The sequence below is a fragment of the Bos taurus genome, chromosome 21 (assembly GCF_002263795.3).
Source record: "Bos taurus isolate L1 Dominette 01449 registration number 42190680 breed Hereford chromosome 21, ARS-UCD2.0, whole genome shotgun sequence".
Classification (NCBI taxonomy): domain Eukaryota; kingdom Metazoa; phylum Chordata; class Mammalia; order Artiodactyla; family Bovidae; genus Bos; species Bos taurus.
In genome coordinates, this window is record NC_037348.1 from 55,895,304 (window position 1) to 55,919,906 (window position 24,603).

General features: G+C 43.6%; 1 long non-coding RNA gene across 14 annotated transcripts in view; it reads left to right on the forward strand.

The window, feature by feature from the left end:
• The first annotated feature begins 3,197 nt into the window (after positions 1-3,197).
• Positions 3,198-24,603, forward strand: part of LOC132343376 (uncharacterized) — a 95,015-nt gene continuing 73,609 nt past the window's right edge. For all 14 annotated transcript variants that reach the window (XR_009492190.1, XR_009492202.1, XR_009492198.1 and 11 more), the window contains exons 1-2: positions 3,198-4,149; positions 4,335-4,478. This is a non-coding gene — a long non-coding RNA (uncharacterized lncRNA). The remainder of the gene's footprint in view (positions 4,150-4,334; positions 4,479-24,603) is intronic.

Sequence of the window (24,603 nt, forward strand, 5' to 3'; positions counted from 1 at the left end):
CCAGTGATCCGAATCCAAGCCTAATTCTTTCTCAAGGTATGGGTCTTTGCGAAAGTTTCTGGGACATATTTGTGCTCATCCATAAAACTGTGTTGCTGAGAGGATAACATGGAAAAGGGTTTCCCTTGTGACTCAGATGGTAAAGCATCTGTCTGCCAACGCAGGAGACACTAGTTCAGTCCTTGGGTCAGGAAGGTTCCCTGGAGAAGATGGCAACCCACACCCAATATACTTGCCTGGAAAATTCCATGGACAGAGGAGCCTGGAAGGCTACAGTCCATGGGGTCCCAAAAGAATGGGACACGAATATTCGACTAAACAACAACAAAACACGCAGAAACAATTTGTAAGAGAGTTATTATCTCCTAGAATGTGCTTGCTGTTAGTGACAGCATGAGTTATTATTCATTGTGGGCAGCTTCTGGACTTTCTATTTGGAAGCCTAGCTCGACGCAAAAGCAACAGTGAGTTTAGAAACAGTTTCTAAAAGCTCACCCTTTCTGAAGTTCTTTTCCTTAGTGTGAAAGCAGTAATCTTGGAAACCAGGCTGGCACTACCCCTTTCAGTCATAAAGCTTAGTTCTAGTTCTTCTTGCTTTTCTCTGTAATATTTGGGACACTGCTATTTCATGGTCATTTTCTTTCTTTCTTTTTTTTTTTTTTTCTCTTCACAATGTCAGCACAAGCGAGAAAATCCACTGAAGCAAGTACAAAATCTTTCTTGTCTCCCCTTCTGCTGCGGCTCACCTAAATTTTCCCTACATAGCGGTCGCAGCCTCAGACGTCCTCAAAAACAAAAACTCTCCTGAGGGCCTAGACCGTGGGTCAAGGGCATGCACCGGGTAAAAGCCGAAGAGTTCCGGTTCATGTACAAAAGCTAACCCAGAGAGACAAACGGAGCCACACACTTCCACACATAGCTAAATCGCGCGAGATAAGACTGAGAGGAGCGGGACAAGTCCACTTTCTCGCGAGAAGAGGAGGCGTCGACAGTTCAGTTCGGTTCAGTCGCTCAGTCGTGTACGGCTCTTTGCGACCACATGGACTGTAGCATGCCAGGCTTCCCTGTCCATCACCAACTCCTGGAGTTTACTCAAATTCATGTCCATCCAGTCGGTGATGCCATCCAACCATCTCATCCTCTGTCGTCCCCTTCTCCTCCCGCCTTCAGTCTTTCCTAGCATCAGGGTCTTTTCCAATGAGTCAGTTCTTCACATCAGGTGGCCAAAGTATTGGAGTTTCAGCTTCAGCATCAGTCCTCCCAATGAATATTCAGGACTGATTTCCTTTAGGATGGACTGATTGGATCTCCTTGCAGTCCAAGGGACTCTCAAGAGTCTTCTCCAAAGCATCAATTCTTTGGAGCTCAGCTTTCTTTATAGTCCAACTCTCACATCCATACATGACTACGGGAAAAACCATGGCTTTGACTAGATGGACCTTTGTCAGTAAAGTAATGTCCCTGCTTTTTAATATGCTGTCTAGGTTGATCATAGTTTTTCTTCCAAGGAGCAAGCGTCTAATTTCATGGCTACAGTCATCATCTGCAGTAATTTTGGAGCCCCCAAAATAAAGTCTGTCACTGTTTCCATTGTTTCCCCATCTATTTGCCATGAAGTGATGGGACTGGATGCAATAATCTCAGTTTTCTGAATGTTGAGCTTTAAGCCAACTTTTTCACTCTCCTCTTTCACTTTCATCAAGAGGCTCCTCTTCTTCACTTTCTGCCATAAATGTGGTGTCATCTGCATATCTGAGGTTGTTTATATTTCTCCCAGTGATCTTGATTCCAGCTTATGGTTCATCCAGCCCAGCATTTCGCATGATGTACTCTGCATAGAAGTTAAATAAGCAGGGTGACAATATACAGCCTTGACGTACTCCTTTCTCAATTTGGAACTAGTCTGTTCTTCCATGTCCAGTTCTAACTGTTGCTCTTGACCTGCATACAGATTTCTCAGGAGGCAGGTAAGGCGGTCTGGTATTCCCATCTCTTGAAGAATTTTCCACAGTTTGTTGTGATCTACACAAAGGCTTTGGCATAATCAATAAAGCAGAGGTAGATATTTTTCTTCTATTTTCTTGCTTTTTCTATGATCCAACGTGTGTTGGCAATTGGATCTCTGGTTCCTCTGCCTTTTCTAAATCCAGCTTGAACATCTGGAAGTTCATGGTTCATGTCCTGTTGAAGCCTAGCTTGAAGAATTTTGAGCATTACTTTGCTAGCGTGTGAGATGAGTGCAATTGTGCAGTAGTTTAAACATTCTCTGGCATTGCCTTTCTTTGGGATTGGAATGAAAACTGACCTTTTCCAGTCCTGTGGCCACTGCTGAGTTTTCCAAATTTGCTGGCATACTGAGCGCAGGACTTTCACAGCATCATCTTTTAGGATTTGAAATAGCTCAGCTGAAATTTCATCACCTCCACTAGCTCTGTTCGTAGTGAGGCTTCCTAAGGCCCACTTGACCTCGCCTTCCAGGATGTCTGGCTCTAGGTGGGTGATCACACCATCATGATTATCTGGGTCATAAAGATCTTTTTCGTATAGTTCTTATGTGTATTCTTGCCACCTCTTAATACCTTCTGCTTCTGTTAGGTCCCTACCATTTCTGTCCTTTATTGAGCCCATCTTTAGATAAAATGTTCCCTTGATATCTCTAATTTTCTTGACTAGATCTAGTCTTTCCTATTCTATTATTTTCCTCTATTTCTTTGCATTGATCACCAAGGAAGGCTTTCTTATCTCTCCTTGTTATTCTTTGGAACTCTGCATTCAGATGGGTGTATCTTTCCTTTTCTCCTCTGCCTTTAGCTTTTCTTTTCTCAGCTATTTGTAAGGCCTCCTCAGACAACCATTTTGCCGTTTTGCATTTCTTTTTCTTGAGGATGGTCTTGATCACTCCCTCTTGTACAATGTTACGAACCTCCATCCATAGTTCTTCAGGCACTTTGTCTATCAGATCTAATCCCTTGAATCTATTTGTCACTTCCACTGTATAATCGTAAGGGATTTTATTTAGGTCATAACCTGAATGGTCTTGTCGTTTCCCCTATTGTCTTCAATTTAAGTCTGAATTTGACAATAAGAAATTCATGATGTGAGGCACAGTCAGGGGAACCTAAGAAACTGCTCCCTTGGCGACGCCGACCCAGCCAATGGGCGGGACCAGAATTAAGCCCACCCCCTTCCGGCTTCTTTCCCGCCTCCTAACCCTGAGGTGTTGGGCCTGGGCTGCGGGGCTGCCGGGTTCTCCGGGTTCCGCCGAGCTGGTGCAGGGTCTAGTTGAAAGCCTAGGGAACGCGCTTTGGCAGGATTTGAAGGGGGTACGGGGAGGGGCCTCGGAGAAGGCGATGGCACCGCACTCCAGTACTCTTGCCTGGAAAATCCCATGGACGGAGGAGCCTCGTATGCTCCGCAGTCCTACCAGGGGTCGGGGTCTCGAAGAGTCGGACACGACTGAGCGACTTCACTTTCACTTTCATGCATTGGAGAAGGAAAGTGCAACCCACTCCAGTGTTCCTGCCTGGAGAATCCCAGGGACGGGGGAGCCTGGTGGGCTGTTGTCTCTGGGGTTGCACAGAGTCGGACACGACTGAAAGCGACTTAGCAGCAGCAGCAGCACGGGGAGGGGCCTACGGCTTGCGGCCCCGCCACCTTCTCCGGTTCGCCGGCCAGCGCCGGCCTCCAGCTTCAGTGGGCGCTGGGTCCGCGTCCCTGAGGCAGCTCATCAGCAGCCGCATGAGCTTCTGCCCGCAGTTGTCGGCGCCTAGGCACCGGGGCACAGCCTGATTCGGCCCCATGATGGGCTTCTGGGCGAACCGGCGGGCCGGCCGCCTTGCCCTCCTTCGTTTTGGTGGTCCTGCTGGTGGTGATCGCCGGTGATCACTGGTGATCGCTGGTGGTGATCGCCTTCAATTACTGGAGCATCTCCTCCCGCCACATCCTGCTTCAGGAGGAGGTGACAGAACTGCAGGGCCGGGTCCTGCGCACCGAGGTGGTCCGCGGGCGCTAGGAAAACCCAATTCGGACCTCCTGCTCTTGGTGGACTCACACAAGAAACAGATTGACCAGAAAAAGGCCGATTACGGCCGCCTCAGCAGTCGGCTGCAGACCAGGGACGGCCTGGGGAAAAGATGTGAAGATGACAGGGTAAGGACGAACCCTTTTCCATCAACCCCCATAGTTTCTTTCAGCTCCGTGGTGGGGGTGTTTGCCTGGCCGTGGCTGCCTATGCCTTCCAGAATTGCAGCCTTGGAGGCTCCCTTTACTGCTAACAACCCTATTTCTGTCAGACTTTAACTGGTTTACCACTGCCATTTTCCGCTCCCTGCTAGACGAAACTGCAAGTTTTTGGTTCTCAAGAGTGGCATCTACGTGGATTCCGCCTTTTCTCCAAGCTCAGCTGCTGATCATCTCGCCTGTGTGGCCGGTCGCCTTACCTTTACAGATATACAGATCTGGAGACTGCCAGATTTGATGTGAGTATTGTTGCCTTATCCTTTATTCCGTGCACACTGAGCATTGTTAATTTCTTTATTTAAAGAATGTGGCCTCCTCTAATCCTTCTGCTTATGGCAATCACCATATATTTTTTAAGCAGTCTAACTGCTCGGAAATCTCTATAGGGCTAGAATCAGAATTACTGCCTTTTTTTGTGATCAAAATATTTTTATAGGTGGGCTGTGGAACCTTATATGAGCCACACTTGTGACTTGGATATAGGTAATTCAAAATTATGTACTCAGTTTGAATTGTTAGTGAAATTAGCCCAAAAGAATCTAAAAATACATTCTAAGCAACAAAATCTCATATCATTGTCCTAATTGATCTCAAAAGGAAATAAAAATGCAATTTTGTATGCTTAACTTTTAGGGTTAGTGTTGGGAAGCCATAACTAGGTTTAAATTGTGAAAGTTTAAGGCTAGACTGTAACTAGACCCATGCTGAGTAGTCTTCGTTCTCACCAGCATATTGGGAACTATATTATTAACTTATGACCTATGCAATTTTTGTTGATATACTAGACATGTGAAAATTTCTGGATGGGATAAGTATAATAGATACCTTTCTTTCTGGACTCTCTTTTGGTAATCGTTACATTGTTTTTGTGTGTGTCTGTGTGTGTTCCCATTATAAGTTTTTATTTTGTATATCAATTATTTATAGTTAATCATTATAAATTAAAATCTCCTGAGCTCCCCCAACTTCCTTACTGTCACCACCCTCTACCTTGTTTCTTATTTCATGAAGATTGAGGCCCTCAGGTAAGTGCTTTTCAATAGCTTACACCTTCACCATAACAGCTTCTGAAAGGAGCAACAGATTGGCAAACTTATGCTGGTGCTGCTGCTGCTAAGTCGCTTCAGTCATGTCCGACTCTGTGCCACCCCATAGACGGCAGCCCACCAGGCTCCTCTGTCCATGGGATTCTCCAGGCAAGAACACTGGAGTGGGTTGCCATTTCCTCCTCCAATGCATGAAAGTGAAAAGTCAAAGTGAAGTCGCTCAGTCGTGTCCGACTCTTAGTGACCCCCTGGACTGCAACCTACCAGGCTCCTCCATCCATGGGATTTTCCAGGCAAGAGTACTGAAATTCTCATGGGTGGAATAAGCAGAAATCCATGAAATTTTGGAGTATTAAAAGGACATCTTCAGACTTGGATGGTTAGGCACTACTATTCAAATTCTCTACAATCTGAAAAGAAAGATAAGTCTTCTCTAGTCGTTTATCCTCTGGATTCCATTTCTTCCATCTCCTGGACTGTGATTATCAGTTTCTTTCAGTAGGTTTTCACTTTTACCTTCAACCATATGTAGGTGCTTGCTGTTCTAAAACTTTTTGTATTCTTCTATATACTCCGTTCTCCCAGTCAACCAATGTCTTTGTTTTTACTTTCATTGCTAAACTCTAGTTATTGGTTGGTCGGTCTATAAATGTTTCATGTATTTCTTTTTTTCATCCCCATCCTAATTTTTTTCATTCTGTATACCATCCTTCTTTCCTCCTCTTTTGTGAAGCTATTTTCTTGAAGGTCACAAACGGCAGTCTTCCTGGTCAAATCAAAAAGCATTTTTATTCTTATTTTTTTCACTTTCTCATTTGTCTCTAGCATTTTGGAAACTATCTCCTTTCTTGCTTCTTTATCATTGAATTCTCTGGATTTGCTTCCTACCTTCTTCACTATACTTATTCTTTTCTGGATATCCCCCCACCCCTGCAACTGTCTAATAATAATTGGGTCTTGGTCTTGGGTCTTTGTTTTCCCCTTACACCAGTATTTCTCAAGGTGGTGTTAAGCAGAATACTGTCCTAGAAATTGTTCATAGATGGTCAGGACAAAAAAGGAAAACTTTCTTTTTGGAGGAAAATGTTGAACAGTGTAAATAGTATATCCTCCTCTTGGAATTTATAATCCTGCTAGCATATAAAGCCTCTGAGAGATGTGTTAGTAAAGAAACCTATTTAATTTTGTTTAACTTAGTCTCTATCAGTTAATTTGATCACAGACTATGATTTTCATGGCCTGCTTGTTACCATGGTACAGAAGAATGTAGCAAAGCACACTAGTCTGGGAAATGTTGCCCTAGGTATCTAGATGATCCATAGATAAAATGTGTCTTTTAGAGGTGTTTCCTTTATTCCTGCTGCTCCCTCAAGAGCTGAGAAGAGAGATTTATCATGTGTAAATGGTCTAAAATCCTTCTGGATGGTGATAATGTTGGAGAAAGAAGTAAATTTGACAATTAAAAATGTCTTTCTTTTTAAACTAGACTTGTTTGAATGTTTAATCCTGTTAATGTCGTCTCTTTAAAGGCTCTCTCTGCCTTCCAGGGTTTTTACACACAGAACACACTGGTGCTGACCCCTTCAGCGGTCATTTGTACCCCTTTGGTTTTGTATGTATCCATCCTGATGTCTCAGGGCTGTGTCCTGATTGGTCTAAACTGATAACAGTAATTTCATTATTCCCAGTGATTAGTTCAGGAAAGGGTTGACTAGTGAGTTGTGAGGGGAAGCTTCCTTGCTCCTTAAAAGAGTTGTACTTGCACCTCTGTGATATTCTTCCCCCAAATCAAAAATCTCCAGTCTAATCATAAGAAAGCATCAAACAAACTCACATTCAGGGACATTCTACAAAGTACCTAAGAAGTACTCTTCAAAGAGTCACACTTGAAGAGGCAGTCTCTTCTGCCAGATGTTGTTGCTTCACCACGTGATACCTGAAATTAGGGTAACCAGAGTGCCAGAAAAGTTAGCTAAGGAATGGCTGAGGCACTGAAGATGAAGATGGCAGAGTGGACTGTTACAATAGCGTATTGGCACAAATAAAGAAAAATTCTTGGGGCCTTCCCTGGTGGCTCAGTGGTAAACAATCTGCCTGCCAATGCAGGAAACATGGGCTCAATCCATGACCTGGGAACATCCCACATGCTTTGGAGCAACTAAGCCTGTGCAACCACAACTACTGAGCCTGTCTTCTGAAGCCCAGGACTTGCGACTACTGAACCCACAGCTGCAGCTACTGAAACCGGTGCGTCCTAGAGCCTGTGCTCTGCAGTAGGAGAAGCCGCCGCAGCAAGAAGCCCGAGCACTGCAATGAGAAAGCAGCCCTGCTTGCCACAACTAGAGAAAAGCCAGAGCAGCACCGAAGACCCAGCACAGCCAAAAATAAACAAAATTTAAAAAAACCAAAATTCCTGTTGTGTAAGCCAGTCATGTTGAGAGTTCCTTAGTTACAGCCTAAGTTATCCTGTCTATTAAGATTCTCATTGTCACAGTGGTGTCTGAGATGTAGATTAAATCTTCTATATCCCCAGGGTAGTGTGGGCAGTAGCCTCAAGTCTACATGTGGTTTGAGGGTTCCTTAAGGGACTTTATCTTAAGATCAATAGTGGTGTTTGGATGCCTGACTTGGTACTTGCTTCACAGTCTTTTGGAGATCAGGATCCCTAGGTGGCATCACCTCCCTATTTACCCTTCCCTACTCCATGGATGTTCCAAGCAAAAACTCCCTTTGCCCTGATGAGATAGCTGCCTTAGGTATGATGTGTGTGTAGGGAGTTTTGGCAAGGCCACCCTTGTTCAAGTTACCTTTAAAAAAAAAGTTATTTTAGAACATTTAAGATCTATGGGATTATTGCAAAGATAGTACGGACAGTTTCCTCATACCCCACACCTAGTTTTTCCTGTTTTCACGTTAACATGGCACATTTGTCATAATTAATCAACCCTTATTGATGCATTCAAAAAACTAAGATCATGGCATCAGGTCCCATCACTTCATGGCAAATAGATGGGGAAACAATGGAAACAGTGACAGACTTTATTTTCTTGGGCTCCAAGATCACTGCAGAAGGTGACTGCAGCCATGAAATTAAAAGATGCTTGCTCCTTGGAAGAAAAGCTGTGACCAACCTAGACAGCATATTAAAAAGCAGAGGCATCACTTTGCCAACAATGGTCCAAATAGTCAAAGCTATGGTTTTTCCAGCATTCATGTACAGATATGAAAGTTGGACCATAAAGAAGGCTGAGCACTGAAGAATCAATGCTTTTGAACTGGGGTTTTGGAGAAGACTCTTGAGAGTCTGCAAGGAGATCAAACCAGTCAATCCAAAAGGAAATCAACCCTGAATACTCATTGGAAGGACTAAGGCTGAAGCTGAAGCTCCAATGCTTTGGCCACCTCATGCAAACAGCCGACTCATTGGAAAAGACCATGATGCTGGGAAAGATTGAAGGCAGGAGGAAAAGGGGACAACCGAGGGTGAGATGGTTGGATGGCATCACCCATTCAATGGACATGAATTTGAGCAAACTCTGGGAGATAGTGAAGGACAGAGGAGCCTGGCGTGCTGCATGCAGTTCATGGGGTGGCAAATAGTCAGACATGACTGAGTGAGTGAAGACCACAATTGATGCATTATTAATAATTGAAGTCCATACTTTATTTAGATTTTCTCAGTTTTTCCCTAATGCCCTTTTTCTGTCCCAGGATCCCATCTAAGATTCCACATTACATTTAGTTGTCATGTCTCTTTAGGCTTCTTTTAGTTTTTTTCAGACTTTATTTTTTATGATCTTGACAGTTTTTTTCCGTAATTTATATCTATTTAGTTGGTTATTTTTGGCTGTGCTGGGTCTTTGTTGCTGCATGAGCTTTTCTGTACTTGCAGAGAGTGGGGCTACTCTCTAATTGCAGTGCTCGGACTTCTCATTGCAGTGGCTCCTCTTATTGTCGAGCACGGGCTCTAGGGTGTGTGGGCTTCATTAGTTGCAGCCCATGGGCTTAGAAATTGTGGCTTCCAGACTCTGGAGCTCAGGCTTAGTTGCTCCATGGCCTGTGGGATCTTCCTGGATCAGGGATCAAACCTACCTCTCCTGCATTGGCAGGCAGATTCTTTCCTACTGAGCCACTAGGGAAGCCCTGATCTTGATAGTTTTGACGATTACTGGTTAGGTGTTTTGTAGAATGCACTCTATTGGGATTTGTTTGATGCTTTTCTCAGGATTAGACTCAGGTTATTGTTTGGGGGAGGAAGATGGCAGAGTAAAGTACAATTCTCATCATATCAAGAGAACGTCTATCAAAATGACTTATCTCTTGATGTTGACCTTGATCACCTGACTTGAGGTAGTGTTTGTCAGGTTTCTTCACTGTAAAGTTGCTCTTTTTTCCTCCTTTTCCGTGCTGTATTCTTTGAAAGGAGATTGCTATGTGCAGCCAACGCTTGTGAGTTGGGAGTTATATTCTGTCTCCTTAAGGCCAGAGTATCTATGTAAATTACTTGCAATTTTTCTGCATGGACCTTTGTCTCTTCTCCCTTATTTATTATTCAGTTCTTTATTTATATCAGTATGAACTCATGGATATTTATTTTATACTTTAGTTTATAATCCACTGCTACTTTATTTTGTTGTTCAAATTGTTCCAGCTCTGGCCATTGGGAGCTCTTTCATTTGCCTCCGCACAGAATACCCCATCATTGTCACAAACCCCTTCCTGTCACTACTACAGTTTCTGTCACTACCAGATGCTCTGGCTTATCTTGTATACTTCCTGCCCCAGTCCTAGAATCCTTCTCCTCGGAGCTCTAGTTCCTTTTATTGGAAAACAGTATTAGAGACCGAAGTCTAGGTGCTAGGTGTACTGATTGCTACTCTCAGACTATCTTTGGAAATCTTGAAATTCCTGCTCCATAGATACCAGGAAGGTGACATTGGATAGCTTCCAATTTATTATTCTGTCTTGCCATTTTCAGTTTTTTACCCGGGCTGTTGGAACACAGAAATTCTTTCTTTTTTCCTACACTTTGAACTTTTTATCTTGTGTTGAGGTATAGCCAATTACCAGTGTTGTAATAGTTTCAGGTGAACAGTGAAGGGACTCAGCCGTACACATATGTGTGTCCATTCTTCCTCCACCCTCCCCCCAATCCAGGCTGCCACAGAACATTGAGCAGAGTTTCCTCTCCTATATAGTAGGCCCTTGTTGGTTATCCATTTTAAATACAGCAGTATGTACATGACCATCTCAAACTCTCTAACCATCCCTTCCCTCTAGCAATCATAAGAACACAGAAATTCTTTAAGGGAGCCTGAAATTGTCCTTGGAAGTGAGAAACAAGGTCCACTTCTCTGGGATTCCCCCCATATTTACCTTGTTTGTTTTTTAAACTTCCTCCCTAGTTTCAGTCTAGAGGGGTGTGTTAGTTGTCTACAGCTACCATACAAAACACCACAGATTGGTTGGCTAAAAACAGCAGAAATTTGTGTTCTGATGGTCCTGGAGATTAGAAACCCAAGGTGACGTACTAGCGGGTTGGCTTCTTCTGGAGCCTCTCTCCTTGGCTTGTGGATGGCCTCCTTCTTGCTGCTTTGTCATCACACGGTTATCCTTCTGTGCTCCTGCGTCCCTGGGGTTCTTCCTCTTCCTATAAGGGTACTAGTCATATTGGATTAGGGTCCCACCCTAATGGCCTCATTTTAACTTAATTACCTCTTTAAAGACCATATTTCCAAATAGGTCACATTCCGAGGTACTGGGTGTTGAGACTTCAGTGTGTGGGTTTGCGGGAACACAGTTCAGCCCATGACAAGAGGGAATCTGTGATATACACGCTGCTTTTTCTTTCCTCTTTCTGTGAGAAAGACCCTTTCTTCTAATTCCTAGGTGTGGGCAATTTCTCCTATCCTAACTTGAATTCTTCCTGCCTGTATCTTGTACCAAAGTTATGGTGGGCCAAGGCAAGCTCTTGATAAATCAAAGCTGTTTGAATATAGAAAAAGTCCTTCCCAAAACTGTTATTTTGTTACAGATGGAAAAAAAGAAAATCAGTTTTGAGGTTTGAAGCCGAACAGTAAGTGACCTCTTTTCCCTCTAACAACCATAATCCTCCTTGAGGCAGTACATACGTTTGCTTGAACAGGGAAAAGGTCATGTGCCAGAAAGGAGGGTGGGAAGCATATTGCTTTTTTTTAAAATACCTTCATTGTGTGTATATGTTCACAATGCTCATATACATAACAAATGCATATATGTAAAAACCATGGCATGGAATAAGTGTTCATTACCATGATCTCAAGTCCTGACTATGCCATCTAGTATGTGTAGAACCTTGGACAAGCCACTTAACTTCTCTGTGCCTTGGATCCACATCTGTAAAATGAAGACAATAACAGTTACCTCTCTCATTCTTGTGAAGTTTAAATGAATGAATTCATTTAAATGCTTTGAACAGTGAGTACCACATTGTTAAAAAAAAAAAAAAAGAAATGTTTAGTAAGTGTTATGTTAGCTATTATTCCACAACTACTTCCTTATTTCTGACCTGCCTTCTTTCCAGGATGGACTTCTATCTGTGTTCCTGCCTAAGATCCGGTCCCAGTTCTAGCCAGCCTGTCTTGCCCTTTGCTCCTGGCTGTCTGACTCTCCTCTTGCCGCCTTTCCTGCTGCTGCTAAGTCGCTTCAGTTGTGTCCAACTCTGTGCGACCCCATAGACGGCAGCCCACCAGGCTCTCCCGTCCCTGGGATTCTCCGGGCAAGAATACTGGAGTGGGTTGCCATTTCCTTCTCCAATGCATGAAAGTGAAAAGTGAAAGTGAAGTTGCTCAGTCGTTTCCGACTCTTCGCGACCCCATGGATTGAAGCCTACCAGGCTCTTCCGCCCATGGGATTTTCCAGGCAAGAGTACTGGAGTGGGGTGCCATTGCCTTCTCCGTCCGCCTTTCCTGGTCCATTTCTAAATAGGCGTAGTTGACTCCTCTCATGTTTGTCTCAGCTGACTCCCCAACACCTGCCTTTTTATTGTTGTTTAGCCCAAAGTGTCTGACTCTTTGCGACCCCATGGACTATGGTCCACCAGGCTCCTCTGTCCATGGGATTTCCCAGACAAGAATACTGGAATGGGCTGCCATTTCCTCCTCCACTGATGCCTGCCTCTGTAATTTGAAGATAAGCCTTGTGCAGTTCTTCTGACACTCTGCACATGAAAATTCCTGCCTTTGCCTCCTCTTGTCATAACCTGGCCAAATTCTAGCTGTCATTTAATCGCTACTTCAAATTACTCATAAACCATACAGAGCTCATGCCTCCTTTCTAGACTGCATCTCTTTCCTACCTCCCTGGTCCCTGTAATGTAATGTATTGAGATTGAGGTTAGAAATTTTGGTATCATCTTTGATTACTTGAGCATCTCAGATTCAATGATCAACATGCAGAGGAATTACTTGATCAGATTGAGTTTAAAAAAAAAATTCACTCTGGTTGCAGAATAGAGAATTGATTGGAAAGGAAGCAGGAGCTTCCTAACTAGTCTCCTTGCCCTGAACTCTATTTCTTTTGGTTAGTCCTACCCACTTAAGCAAACCAGATCTCACTTCAACCTTACTTTCAGAATTGTATCACTCACTGTGTCAAATCAGAATTCTGCTGTCTAACCTTTAAGGTCTTCCATGGAGGCCCTCCATCTACTTTTGTCTTCCACTGTCTCCCGACCCAAACTGTTCCAGATGTGTTGCTTTGCTAACCTTTGTCTCCTCGCCTGCCTTTCTGTGTCATGTCAATTCCTGTTTCTGCACTTCTGTTCCTATTATTTGACTCATAGCTTCTTGCCTCTTTTCTGTTATACTAGCTGTTCGGTGCATCGACCATGAAGCCCTCTGACTTCTGACCTGGCATGTGCTTTTTTTAATATACAGTTAACATTTATTGTTTGAACCACACTAAATTATTTTGTTTTTCATTTTTCACTGATAGTTTCTTAGATGTTAACTTTGTCTTCTCAACAAAATTTTAAATTCCTTGAGGAAGGACCATATTTAAAATTTTTTCCAATGAGTTCTTGATCGTTCTTAGTGCCAACACAAAATGTTACAGGTTACAGGGTTAGAGTGGACTCTAATCCAGTCTGTGTCCTTATAAGAAGAGGAAATTTGGATACATAAAGAGACATGGGGAAGAAGGCCACATGGAGATGGAGGCCTTGACTGGATAGGCCAAGGAATGCCAAGGATTGTCAGCAACCACTAGAAGCTAAGAAAAAGGCCAAGAAGAATCCTCCTTTAGGGCCTTCAAATAGAGAGCATGGTCCTATAGACAACTTAATTTTAGACTTCTAGACTCCAGAACTGTGTGAGAATATTTTTGGTTGTTTTAGTCACTGGACTTGTGGTTTGTTTTGTTGTTGTTTAGTTGCTAAGTAGTGTCCAACTCTTTTTTGACCCCACGACTGTGGACTATAGGACTGTAGCCCCCCAGGCTCCTCTGTCCATGGGTTTTCCCAGGCAAGAATCCTGGTACTTTGCTATAATGGCTCTAGGAAACTAATATAAGATTCAATAAAAACTCTGGCAGACTTTTGAGAGTTATTTTATTTTTGTAGAAATTGACAAGCTGATTCTAAAATATATGGAAATGCAAATAACCTAGAATGGCCAAAACAATTTTTAAAAGAACAAAGTAGGAGAACTTAATACTCCCTGATTTCAAGACTTATAATGTAGTAATATAATACTATATAGATACAGTAACAAGACTGTGGAGTTATTGAAAACAAGAGGCATATAAATCACTGGGATGGAATAGAGTACACAAATAGACCCACAGATATATGGTCAATTCATTTTTGGTGAAAGTGCCAAGGCAGTTTAATGGGGAAAGGGAAGTTTTTTCAACAAAAGATACTAAAGCAACTGGATATCTTTATGGTGGTGGGGTGGGTGGTGCTGTTATAAAACCTGTGCTACTTCACAACATAAACAAACAAAATTAACTTGGATCATGGATTTAGATGTAAAAGGTAAAGCTATAAATCTTCTAGAAGACAAAATAGGAGAAAATATTTGTGACTTTGGATTGGCATGGGTTTTTGAGGATACAAAAAGCTTGAACCATAAAGAGAAAAATAGATAAATTTGACTACCAAAATTAAAACCTTTTCTCCTCAAAAGGCACTACTTAAAAAAAAAAAAAATGAAAAAGCAAGTCATGGGTTGGAAGACATATTCAGAATACGTTTATCAGATAGGAGAATTGTATCAGTGCAGCCCCCTGTACCAGGACCCAGCCCACCTACCAAAAGGCCAGCACCAGCCCTGATACCCCCTTGGCCCCAGCCCTGCAGAGCATCAGGTTACCACCAGCTCTAAGTCCCCAGGGCTGTACAACCAGAGACCCAGGAACCCTGCTCAGCCTACCAGCATGTTATCACTAGCCCCTGGGACCTCTTGGGCCCCAAACTCACCTACCAGCAGGCCAATACCACCTTCAACCCCTTAGCTAGCTACCCTAGTATCCAGCCCCACTCACTAGTGGGCCAGCACCAGCTTTGAGACACCCTAGACCCTGCAACCTGCTGTGTCAGGAATTAGTCCCACCCACCAGTGGGCCAACACTAGCCCTAGGATCCCAGGCCCCTCAGCCAGTAGCCTGTGACCCAGCCTCACCAACCAGGGGCCAGAAGCCTCCACACAAGGAAAGGCCTGGAAACCAATGGGACTGGGGGCCAGCCGTACCTATCAGACTGTCCACAGTAGACCACCAACAACAGAAGGACCCACTCGGCCCAGACAGGGGGCTCCCCTAGAGCATGTAGCTCTGATGACCAGAGGGGAGTGTGCTGTTGGGATGCATAGGATATCTACAAAAGCCCACTTTCCCAAGGTTGGGAAATGAAACCAACCTACCAGATACTTAGAAATAAAAACAGTAAATTAGGCAAAATGAGGCAACAGAAGAGTATCTTCCAAAAGAAGGGGCAAAATAAAACCCCAAAAGAGCTCAGTGAAGTGGAGATGGGCAATCTGCCCATCTTTGTAGATGGTTCACGGTAATGAGCATAAAGATGTTCAAAGAACTCGGGAGAAGATTGAATGAGCAGAGTGAGAAGTTAGTTTTTAACAAACAGTGAGAAAAAAAAAAAAAAAGAACCAAAGAGATGAAGAATACGATAACTGAAATGAAAAATACACTAGAAGGAATCAACAGTAGATTAGATGATACAAAGGAATGGATCAGTGAGCTGGAAGGCAGAATAGTGGAAATCACTGAAGCCAAACAGAAAAAGGAAAACACTTTAAGAGAAACTTAAAGCGTCATGAGAAACTAAAATTACTGCATGCCTTGCCTGTGCCAAGAGGAACACAAACTTTAGTCAAAGGGAACGTTGATTCTCTTACAAAGAAGAAGCCAAAATGCAGAAACCATTGGTCTTCATTCACAAAAAAATAGTTCCTTGCTTAATGAAGTTACAGTTCAAGTATTCCCTGTTGCATCAGAGGACATATACCACATCACCACATGATATGAATTGCTTCTTTTCTTCTATGGAGTGGGTGGAAGGAATCTCCTGAATGTTTTTTTAGGTTTTTCTGTTTAAATTGTAGCCAACATTTTTCAAAAATCAGTTTTATGATCTTCATGGAACTTCCTGAGATTACTCTGACCCTTATCATGGGAGCAAGAAGCAGCAGAGAAATAAGGAAATAAGAAAGGAAGACAAAAAAGAAAAGTGGATACATGTGTCTAAGATCTTTGTAGTAGCAGTACATTAACCTCTGGGAGGTTGCCAACGAATCTCACATGGCTGGCAGGTGACTGAGTTGGAATTTGAACTCAGGTTCTGTCTGACTCCAGAGACCGGAATAAATGCTCGGCTATGAAGGGGCTTCTTAAGTGGCACTAGTGGTAAAGAACTGGGCAGCCAATGCAAGAAACATAATAGACAAGGGTTCGATCCCTGGTTGGGGAAGATCCCCTGGAGGAGGCACTGAGTCCATACTGGAGGCAACCCACTCCACTATTCTGGTGTGGAAAATCCCATGGACAGAGGAGGCTGGCAGGCTATAGTCCATGGGGTCATAAAAAGTTGGACATGACTGAAGTGACTTAGCATGGAGGGTGACCTTGAATTAGAGGAAACCTTCCTCGGAGCTCTTTGGCCTTGTGGATCCCTTCCCAAAGAGAATGTCCAGTGCTCCCAGGAGAATGCCTGATCGCTGTTGTTGGAATGAACACAGATCCTTTCTTGGGTCACCTGTGTAGACTGATGGCACCACCCCTCTCCCCTCCTGCCCACCTCTTCCCCCCTCCCCCAATACCTGAACAAGCCCCAGAGGAGTCATTTCCTGTGTAGGCTCCCCTCCACCCACAGGAATTTTATATCTGCAGCGAGTAGAGAGCAAACTTCCTGGAACCTTGGGACACATTCCCCGCAAGAGGATGCAGATGCAAGCCTTTTATTTTTTTAAAGGCCACCTCCAGCATGGAAACTGGGAATGCGAAAGGTCCACGTGAGCAATCTTAAGGTACCACAGCAGCTTCGGGAGAAGGGGACTGCAGGGAAGTGGACTCCCTGCTTTCCTTTATATTCTGTTTTCAGCCCATGTTTTTCAGAGCGAGTAGGTGCCATGGTGATAGGTACCATAGAAGTAGATGGAGCACAGCACCCAGTGCAGGATGGTGAAGCCGGCCGTTTCCATGGAAACGAACCACCAGTGGGGAGAACCCAGGACTCAGCTGTGTTCTGCTACAGTGCAGGGCAGGTCCCCTGAAGGACCGACTCCTGACCTGTCACCCTTGTAGCCAGGGGAGAAGATGCTGCTTTAGGGTGGCCCCTTGAGGCTTCCAACATTCTCCGCATGATTGTCTGAGCTCCCTGATTGCACACCTCCCTCCAAGGGCGCCTGAGGGGCCTCTCTCTGAGTCGACCCGGAGACTGCTTATGTAGCTCTGGCTTTCATCTGGGCCAATCGTGCAGTGCTCAGCTGCTCAGACCTGTCCGACTCTTTGCGACCCCATGGATTGTAGCCCACCAGGCTCCTATGTCCATGGGATTCTTCAGGCAAGAATACTGGAGTGGGTTGCCATTTCATCCTCCAGGAGATCTTCCTGACCTAGGGATCAAACCCACATCCCCTGAGTCTGCTGCCATTGGTTGGTGAATTCTTCACCACTGAGCCACCTGGGGAGCAATCCAGATCAATAGTGACCTCTAAACTAACACTGCCAAGGTTCCCGTCCCAACTGATGGGAGCGCCCTGTTCCCATCCTGACTAGATGGGGAACAGTGCCTGGTTTTATGCAATGGTAATAAAGAGCTTTTACAACTGGGATCGAATCCCAGACATTTGGTGGCCAGGAATACTCATAAAATGAAATCTCAGAAGATCTCAACTAGAAAGCAGAGCGGGGAGGGGAATATTAACGTCTCAGATTGTGCTTTCGGTTTGTGAACCCTCCCTCGGGCAGTACAGACTCAGGCCAGGTCTCAGCTGTTTCTGGAGGCACTGAAACACCCTTTGAAAGAACTGGTTGAGCCATCCTGTAGAATCTGTATAACCATCTCGGCATCCCTGTCTGTGACGTACACGCTGAGTTGCTTCAGTTGTATCCAACTCTTTGAAACCCCTGGACTGTAGCCTGCCAGGCTCCTCTTTCCAGCGGATTCTCCAGGCAAGAACACTGGAGTGGGTTGCCATTCCCTTCTCCAGGGGATCTTCCCATCCCAGGGATCTAACCCCCTTCTCCTGAGGCTCTTGAATTGCTGGCGGGTTCTTTACCCCTGAGCTGTTGGGGAAGCGCATCGCTGTCTACAGATGTATGTAAATGATCCCTTTGGAACTCAGCTTGTTTTTGTTTGGATTTAGGCCAATTATACATCTTCTGAAATATAACCCATATGTACACATGCCCTTTAAACTGAACTGTCTTATATTAGACCTGGCATAAGAGAATTAAGTTTAAAGGACATATGTTATATGTGTCCCATCATATATTCTTCTGCAATAGGGCTCTATTATATATGTTTGTTTCCATACATTTACACTGTCAGATGGCATACATCCTTCAGGGCAGCATGACTATAATTCTGGATTAAAGTATACTTCTGAGACTAGTAATTCTAAGTAATGACCAATTCAAGATAATCTTACTCTCAATTAAAGAAACACACACATACTCTTAACAAATGAATTTTTTTTTAAAAAAATTGATAATCATACCACCATCAACTCACGAATTACTGCCTAAGTAATTACAGATTATGAAAATCATAGCATGGGGGGACTTCCCTGGTGGCTCAGTGGTTAAGACCTGCACTCCCAAAGCAGGGAGCACAGGGTCAATCCCTGGTGAGGGAACTAAGATCCCACATGCCAAACAAACAAAGAGAAAATCATAGCATTGGAAGGCTCTAAAGCAGTGTCTATCCTGGCATATCTGGGACTTGACATGAAGAGGCTGAGCCCAGTGACTTGAAGTGCTTGGCTGTTGAGCTCAGCATATCTTCTGTGGATGCAGGCAGTGTGTCTGGTCATTATCACTCAGCCAGTCCTTTCCCAAGCAGTGGACATGCACGGAGCCTTCCGCTCCTCCAACTAGCCAGTGATGACCTTGAAGGAGGCTTGTAGGTCATGCCATTGGTGGAGCTGTGCAGTGGAAGAGTAGTCAGACATTAAAGCAATTTCCTGGTTTATCCCTAGGACTTATCCGTGAAACCACATGACTCCACACTCAACTGTTAGTAGCATCGTACATGTAAACTGCCTCTGGGTCCCCTGTGTCCTGTTTCGTGGTTACAGGAATTTGGTGTGACTGAGCATTGCAGAATCTCTGAACTAAATAAGCAAACATGCGTGCTCTAGTTTTTCAGGCCAAGCCAACTATGAAACAGACAGGCTTGCCTTTCTCGCCCATAGCACTGTCATACCTTGGAGTTCTGCCACCGGGTGGGATTGCTTTTTTTTGGCTTAGTAACTACAAGCAGATTTGCTTTGAAGAACAAGGCTCTCAAATCTTCTGTAAGTCTCTAAGAATGGACATCCACAGTCAGGTTTGGCAGAAAGAGTTTTCCCAGATTTTTCAGAGTGATAAAGTTAATGTTTGGCCATGTGAAACATCAACACAGAAACCTTCCTTTCCAAGATAAGATTCTTTCTATGATGTTGGAACAGGAAGCCTGAATTAGAGACTATTTGATATTTAATTCAAGACACGCATAAACTCAGGTGTCACTTTTCCCACCAACAATTTGAAACTAAACATTTAATGTGAATGTAACTTAGCGATTGGTTTCCCTTTTTAATTTTTATTGTGGGGAAAAAATATATATATAACACAAGACTTATATCTTAACCAGTTTTACGTGTACAGTTCAGTGACATTGAGTACACACACATGGTACAACCATCCCCACCATCCACCTCCAGATCTTTTTCTACATCCCTGTCTTAAAATCCATCCCCATTAAGCACTAATTTCCCATTCCCCCATCCCCCCAGCTCTATGTTACCAGCCAGAGCTCTTGGCCTTCCTCAGTCAATAGAAATTGACTACGGGGAAAAAGTGGAAACAATAACAAATTTTATTTTCCTGGACTGCAAAATCACTGCTGATGGTGACTACAGTCATGAAATTAAGAGACACGTGCTCCTTGGAAGAAGAGCTATGATAAATCTAGATGGCATATTAAAAAGCAGAGATATCACTTTGCTGACAAAAGTCCGTAAAGTCAAATCTATGGTTTTTCCAAAAGTCATGGACAGATGTGAGAGTTGGACCATAAAGAAGGCTGAGTGCCAAAGAACTGATGCTTTTGAACTGTGGTGTTGGAGAAGACTCTTGAGAGTTCCTTGGACAGCAAGGAGCTCAAACCAGTCAATCCTAAAGGAAATCAGTCCTAAATATTTATTGAAAGGACTGATCCTGAAGCTGAAACTCCAATACCTTGGCCAACTGATGCAAAGAGCCAACTCATTGGAAAAGACCCTGATCCTGGGAAAGATTGAAGGAAGGAGGAGAAGGGGATCACAGAGGATGAGATGGTTGAATGGCATCACTGACTCAATGGACATGAGTTTGAGCAAACTGTGGGAGATAGTGAAGGACAGGGAAGCCTGGCACGCTGCAGTCTATGAAGTCACAAAGAACTGGACACGACTTAGTGATTGAACAACAGAGGCCAGACAAGAAACTGACTAGAGGCCAAGCGAGGCTTTATTGGGGCCCCTGCTGCAGCAGGGGGAAGTGAGAACAAACAGCAGGATCCCTTGATTGCTTGCTCCGTGAGGGGTGGGTGAGCTGGTTCTTTATATGGAATGAGGGTAGGGGAGTGTCTAGGGGTCCAGCAGGACGGGTGGCTTGGGTATTTTGCCCACCCCTTGGGTGGTGTTGAGCGCAGGGGGCATGCGCAGTACCCTATTTTAGCTCCCAACATCCTGTTTTTCTCCGAAGCTCTTCAGAAGTAGTAGCAGGTGGGGTTTTTTGTTTTTTGTTTTGGTCTCTTTGTATCTGTTTGGGTCCAGAATCTGCCCTAACTGCACATGCATGAAGTTATTTTTAGTCTAATAATTGTTTTGTATTTTGTTGCTCTAGAAGAGGTGTGTCCAGGCGCAGGCATTGCAGCACTGCAGCAGAGAGGCCCATGTCCCAAGCCTGTCTCCCCTTGGCAACCACTCTTCTGTTTGCTGTCTCTGTGAGATTCTCGTATCTCATATAAATAGAACCACATGGTGTTTGTCCTTTTGTGACTGACTTATTTCACTTATTTCACTAGGGCTTCCCTGGTGGCTCAGCTGGTAAAGAATCTTCCTGCAATGCAGGAGACCTGGGTTCAATCCCTGGGGTGGGAAGATCCCCTGGAGAAGGGAAAGGCTACCCACTCCAGGATTCTGGCCTGGAGAATTCCATGGACTATACAGTCCATGGGATCACAAAGAATCAGACATGACTAAATGACTTTCACTTGCTCACCTGCTATTTCACTTAGCATAATGTCCTCAAAATTCACCCATGTTGTCTCATGTGACAGGGTTGCCTTCCTTTTAAAGGCTAAATAATATTCCATTGTATGTATATACCACACTTTGTTTACCTACCATTTAAATTTTCTGTATTTATTTCTTATCATTTAAAAATTTTGAAATAATCACCAAGTGACAGAAAAGTTGCAAGGACAGTTTGAAAATAAGATACCCCGATCCTCATCATCTTTTCATACTTTCTTGTGTTTTTCTATAAACAAAAATACTCTCCCACCTCATCAAACAGCCACCACCACCAGGAAGCTCACACAGATTCACAGCCACCGTGGAAGCCGCAGACTCCACCCAGGGTTTGCCAGTCGTCGCAGTGGGGTCTTTTATCACAAAAGGATCCAACTCAGAACTACTCTTGCGTGAAGTGATATCTTTTGGTCTTCTGCAGGCTGGAAGAACAGCCCCTCAGTCTCTCCTTGACTTTCATGACCTTGACATTTTGAAGATCACAGACTTTGTAGAATGTCTTTCTAAGGTTTCCTCTTGGTCAGAGTCAGGTGATGCATCTGGCAGAAATGTCACAGCAATGGCACTGCATTCTTCTTACACCCTGCCAAGAGGTTCAGTGGTTTGATTTGTTCCTATACTAATGATGAGCACTTTGATCCCATGATTTAAGGTGGTGTGTCTACCGGGGTTCTCCATTATAAAGTTAGTCTTTACCTCTTTGTAATTAATAGGTATATTATGGGGAGATACTTGGAACCTAGGTACACATCCCTTGCCTCATCAACTTTATTTTTTATATCCATGTGGACTTACGGATTCCTATATTAGTGAGTTATACTCCATTCCCATCATTATTTATTTTAAAGCGCACTTTATTCCCAGTTTGACTAGTGAGAGCGCCTTTGATCTGCACCCTTCCTACATGGACCCATCATTCATTGAGCGCATCCTTACTTTCTGGCATGACAAGATGTTATAGACTCATTTTCCGTCCTTGTCCCAGTTCTAGAATCAGCCATTTCTCCAAGGAGACTGAATTCATTTTAAAAATTTTCTGACATGTACACATTGCTATATTTATTTATATTTATTTTTTATTTATTTATTTTTTACATTTTGAGAGATTTTTTTTTTAACTTTACAATATTGTATTGGTTTTGCCATATATCAACATGAATCCGCCACAGGTATACACATGTTCCCCCTCCTGAACCCTCCTCCCTCCTCCCTCCCTATACCATCCCTCTGGATCGTCCCAGTGCACCAGGCCCAAGCATCCAGTACCGTGCATTGAACCTGGACTGGTGACTTGTTTCATATATGATATTATACATGTTTCAATGCCATTCTCACAAATCGTCCCACCCTCTCCCTCTCCCACAGAGTCCAAAGACTGTTCTATACATCAGTGTCTCTTTTGCTGTCTCGTATACAGGGTTATTGTTACCATCTTTCTACATTCCATATATATGCGTTAGTATACTGTATTGGTGTTTTTCTTTCTGGCTTACTTCACTCTGTATAATAGGTTCCAGTTCATCCACCTCATTAGAACTGATTCAAATGTATTCTTTTTAATGGCTGAGTAATACTCCATTGTGTATATGTAGCACAGCTTTCTTATCCATTCATCTGCTGATGGACATCTAGGTTGCTTCCATGTCCTGGCTATTATAAACAGTGCTGCGATGAACATTGGGGTACACGTGTCTCTTTCAATTCTGGTGTCCTCGGTGTGTATGTCCAGCAGTGGGATTGCTGGGTCATAAGGCAGTTCTATTTCCAGTTTTTTAAGGAATCTCCACACTGTTTTCCATAGTGGCTGTACTAGTTTGCATTCCCACCAACAGTGTAAGAGGGTTCCCTTTTCTCCACACCCTCTCCAGCATTTATTGCTTGTAGACTTTTGGATCGCAGCCATTCTGACCGGCATGAAATGATACCCCATAGTGGTTTTGATTTGCATTTCTCTGATAATGAGTGATGTTGAGCATCTTTTCATGTGTTTGTTAGCCATCTGTATGTCTTCTTTGGAGAAATGTCTGTTTAGTTCTTTGGCCCATTTTTTGACTGGGTCATTTATTTTTCTGGAATTGAGCTGCAGGAGTTGCTTGTATATTTTTGAGATTAGTTGTTTGTCAGTTGCTTCATTTGCTATTATTTTCTCCCATTCTGAAGGCTATCTTTTCACCTTGCTTATAGTTTCCTTTGTGGTGCAGAAGCTTTTAATTTAAATTAGGTCCTGTTTGTTTATTTTTGCTTTTATTTCCAATATTCTGGGAGGTGGGTCATAGAGGATCCTGCTGTGATTTATGTCGGAGAGTGTTTTGCCTATGTTTTCCTCTAGGAGTTTTATAGTTTCTGGTCTTATGTTTAGATCTTTAATCCATTTTGAGTTTGTTTTTGTGTATGGTGTTAGAAAGTGTTCTAGTTTCATTCTTTTACAAGTGGTTGACCAGTTTTCCCAGCACCACTTGTTAAAGAGATTGTCTTTTCTCTACTGTATATTCTTGCCTCCTTTGTCAAAGATAAGGTGTCCATAAGTGCGTGGATTTATCTCTGGGCTTTCTATTTTGTTCCATTGATCTATATTTCTGTCTTTGTGCCAGTACCATATTGTCTTGATGACTGTGGCTTTGTAGTAGAGCCTGAAGTCAGGCAGGTTGATTCCTCCAGTTCCATTCTTCTTTCTCAAGATTGCTTTGGCTATTCGAGGTTTTTTGTATTTCCATACAAAATATTTATTAAAAAATTTTTTTTGGCTGCATGTGGTCTTTCTCTAGTTGCAGACAGTGGGGTTACTCTCGTTGCAGTGCATGGGCTTCTCATTGCAGTGGCTTCTCTTGTTGCAGAGCATGGGCTCTAGGGACATGGGCTTCAGTAATTGCAACTTGCTGGCTCGAGGGTGCGCGGGCTTCAGGAGTTGCAGTGCCTCAGCTTAGTTGCTCCATAGCTTGTGGAATCTTCCTGGATGGGAGATTGAACCTGTGCCCCCCGGATTGACAGGCAGATTGTTATCTACTGAGCCACAAAGGAAGTTCCACATTTTAATGGAAAATGGTATTTAGAAGCCAAGATCTGGATAGTAGATGTGCTCATTCCTATTGAGATGTTACTGCTCCCAGGCAAAGCTGAGGAATGTACATTACCCTGTGTTCACTTGAATACACAGATACACTCCTTACCCTCTGATACCACATTCCAGGCTACCATTCCTCAGCCTTCTGAAGAATCCCCCCTTACCCTGGTCAGCTGGTGATACCACAGGCCAGGCCACCCTCCCTGCGTAAGTCCTCCTTGTCACTTGGGCTCTGACCCCCACTTTGGGCCTTCATGAC